Below are 4360 nucleotides of genomic sequence, written 5' to 3'. Positions count from 1 at the left end.
TACATAGACAAACATATAGTCACTAGTATGCCTCTACTTGACTAGCTCGTTAATCAAAGATGGTTATGTTTCCTAACCATAGACATGTGTTGTCATTTGATTAATGGGATCACATCATTAGAAGAATGATGTGATTGACATGACCCATTCCGTTAGCATAGCACTTGATCGTTTAGTATATTGCTATTGCTTTCTTCATGACTTATACATGTTCCTGTAACAATGAGAAATATGCAACTCCCGTTTACCGGAAGAACACTTTGGGTACTACCAAACGTCACAACGTAACTAGGTGATTATAAAGGAGTACTACAGGTGTCTCCGAAGGTACATGTTGAGTTGGCGTATTTCGAGATTAGGTTTTATCACTCCGATTGTCGGAGAGGTATCTCTGGGCCCTCTCGGTAATGCACATCTTTATAAGCCTTGCAAGCAATGTGACCAAATGAGTTGGTTACGGAATGATGCATTACGGAACGAGTAAAGAGACTTGCCGGTAACGAGATTGAACTAGGTATTTGATACCGACGATCAGATCTTGGGCAAGTAACATACCGATGACAAAGGGAACAACATATGTTGTTATGCGGTTTGACCGATAAAGATCTTCGTAGAATATGTAGGAACCAATATGGGCATCCAGGTTCCGCTATTGGTTATTGACCGAGAATAGTTCTAGGTCATGTCTACATAGTTCTCGAACCCGTAGGGTCCGCACGCTTAACGTTACGATGACAGTTTTATTATGAGTTTATAAGTTTTGATGTACCGAAGTTTGTTCGGAGTCCTGGATGTGATCACGGACATAACGAGGACTCTCGAAATGGTCGAGACATAAAGATTGATATATTGAACGACTATATTCGGACACCGGAAGTGTTCCGGGTGATTTCCGAGAAAACCGGAGTGCCGGAGGGTTACCGGAACCCCCCCGAAGAGTTAATGGGCCACATGGGCCTTGGTGGGAAGAGAGAGGGGCGGCCAGGGTGGGCCGCGCGCCCCCTCTCCCTCTGGTCCGAATTGGACTAGGAGTGGGGGGGGGGGGGCGCCCCCCTCTCCCCCTTCCTTTCCCCTCCTAGTAGGAGTAGGAAAGGGGGAGTCCTACTCCTACTAGGAGGAGGACTCCTCCTCCTTGGCGCGCCCACAAGGGCCGGCCGGCCTCCCCCCTCCCTCCTTTATATACGGGGGCGGGGGGCACCCCATAGACACACAAGTTGATCTACGGATCGTTCCTTAGCCGTGTGCGGTGCCCCCCTCCACCATATTCCACCTCGGTCATATCGTCGCGGAGTTTAGGCAAAGCCCTGCGCCGGTAGAACATCATCATCGTCACCACGCCGCCGTGCTGACGGAACTCATCCCCAAAGCTTTGCTGGATCGGAGCCCGGGGATCGTCATCGAGCTGAACGTGTGCTGAACTCGGAGGTGCCGTACGTTCGGTGCTTGGATCGGTCGGATCGTGAAGACGTACGACTACATCAACCGCGTTGTGCTAACGCTTCCGCTTACGGTCTACGAGGGTACATGGAAAATACTCTCCCCTCTCGTTGCTATGCCATCACCATGATCTTGCGTGTACGTAGGAATTTTTTTGAAATTACTACGTTACCCAATAGTACCTAGGGTAGGGTCATGGACCTGTCCAAACTACCCTACCCAAGGACATCTCTAGAAGAAACCACCTGTCAATCGACTCAGAAGTGTTCCACTCGACACACTCGACCATGAAGCCAACCACTCGACCATGAAGCCAACCACTCGACGGCCGGGAAGACTAAAGTCACTCTGCATGTAAACGGTCGGTCATTGAGTAGCATTTATGGTCATCATAGCACTTTACTTGTGGCGTTACCAGTAACGCCAGATCTTAATGTACCTTAAACCGTACATAACCGAGGGCCGGAGGGGCCTGGCGAGCTCTATATAAGCCACCCCCTTCCTCAGTGTAAAGGGTTCGCACCCCTGTAACTCATACGCACATAATCCAGTCGACCGCCTCCGGGCTCCGAGACGTAGGGCTGTTACTTCCTCTGAGAAGGGCCTGAACTCGTAAATCCCTTGCATATACAACTACTCCATAGCTAGGATCTTGCCTCTCCATACCTACCCCCCTACACTACTGTCAGACTTAGAACCACGACAGTTGGCGCCCACCGTGGGGCAGGTGTCTTAGCGACTTATTGGAGAAGTTGCGATTTTTCTGATCTCCTTCATCATGGTTTCAGGCGGAGCTCTGGTTGAGGGCCGCGAGATCCGTCTCGGCGTGCTCACATTCATCGCCCATGACTCCGCTTGGCTTCAGGAGGCTCCGCTTCACGTCGACGCGCTCCCTGTCCGCAGGGCAACGCACTTTCGCGCGTGCGTCCGCGGCGTCCTCCTGCGGCAACCGTCGACCCAGTATCGGTCGGCTCCTGCGTCCGCTACGGTCTACGAGGGTACATGGACAATACTCTCCCCTCTCATTGCTATGCCATCACCATGATCTTGCGTGTACGTAGGAATTTTTTTGAAATTACTACGTTACCCAACAGTGGCATCCGAGCCTAGGTTTTATGTGTTGATGTTATATGCACGAGTAGAACACAAGTGAGTTGTGGGCGATACAAGTCATACTGCTTACCAGCATGTCATACTTTGGTTCGGCGGTATTGTGAGATGAAGCGGCCCGGACCGACATTACGCGTACGCTTACGCGAGACTGGTTTCACCGTTACGAGCACTCATGCTTAAAGGTGGTTGGCGGGTGTCTGTGTCTCTCACTTTAGCTGAATCGAGTGTGGCTACGCCCGGTCCTTGCGAAGGTTAAAACAGCACCAACTTGACGAACTATCGTTGTGGTTTTTATGCGTAGGTAAGAACGGTTCTTGCTAAAAGCCCGTAGCAGCCACGTAAAATTTAAAACAACAAAGTAGAGGACGTCTAACTTGTTTTTGCAGGGCATGTTGTGATGTGATATGGTCAAGACGTGATGCTATATTATATTGTATGAGATGATCATGTTTTGTAACCGAAGTTATCGGCAACTGGCAGGAGCCATATGGTTGTCGCTTTATTGTATGAAATGCAAACGCCCTGTAATTGCTTTACTTTATCTCTAAGCGGTAGCGATAGTCGTAGAAGCAATAGATGGCGTAACGACAACGATGCTATGATGGAGATCAAGGTGTCGCGCCGGTGACGATGGTGATCACAACGGTGCTTCGAAGATGGAGATCACAAGCACAAGATGATGATGGCCATATCATATCACTTATATTGATTGCATGTGATGTTTATCCTTTATGCATCTTATCTTGCTTTGATTGACAGTAGCATTTTAAGATGATCTCTCACTAATAATCAAGAAGTGTTCTCCCTGAGTATGCACCGTTGCGAGAGTTCTTCATGCTGAGACACCACGTGATGATCGGGTGTGATAGGCTCTACGTTCAAATACAACGGGTGCAAAACAGTTGCACACGCGGAATACTCAGGTCATACTTGACGAGCCTAGCATATACAGATATGGCCTCGGAACACGAAGACCGAAAGGTCGAGCGTGAATCATATAGTAGATATGATCAACATAGTGATGTTCACCATTGAAACTACTCCATCTCACGTGATGATCGGACATGGTTTAGTTGATTTGGATCACGTGATCACTTAGATGACTAGAGAGATGTCTGTCTAAGTGGGAGTTCTTAAGTAATATGATTAATTTAACTTAAATTTATCATGAACTTAGTACCTGATAGTATTTTTCTTGTCTATGTTTGTTTGTAGATAGATGGCTCGTGCTGTTGTTCCGTTGAATTTTAATGCGTTCCTTGAGAAAGCAAAGTTGAAAGATGATGGTAGCAATTACACGGACTGGGTCCGTAACCTAAGGATTATCCTCATTGCTGCACAGAAAAGTTACGTCCTGGAAGCACCGCTGGGTGCCAGGCCTGCTGCTGATGCAACTGACGACGTTAAGAACGTCTGGCAGAGCAAAGCTGATGACTACTCGATAGTTCAGTGCGCCATGCTTTACGGCTTAGAACCGGGTCTTCAACGACGTTTTGAACCATGGAGCATATGAGATGTTCTAGGAGTTGAAGTTAATATTTCAAGCAAATGCCCGGATTGAGAGATATGAAGTCTCCAATAAGTTCTATAGCTGCAAGATGGAAGAGAATAGTTCTGTCAGTGAATATATACTCAAAATGTCTGGGTATAATAATCACTTGATTCAACTGGGAGTTAATCTTCCTGATGATAGTGTCATTGACAGAATTCTTCAATCACTGCCACCAAGCTACAAGAGCTTCGTGATGAACTATAATATGCAAGGGATGAACAAGACTATTCCCGAGCTCTTCGCGATGCTAAAAGCCGC

Source organism: Triticum dicoccoides, chromosome 2B (genome assembly GCF_002162155.2).
Source record: "Triticum dicoccoides isolate Atlit2015 ecotype Zavitan chromosome 2B, WEW_v2.0, whole genome shotgun sequence".
Classification (NCBI taxonomy): domain Eukaryota; kingdom Viridiplantae; phylum Streptophyta; class Magnoliopsida; order Poales; family Poaceae; genus Triticum; species Triticum dicoccoides.
This window is presented reverse-complemented; position numbering follows the sequence as displayed.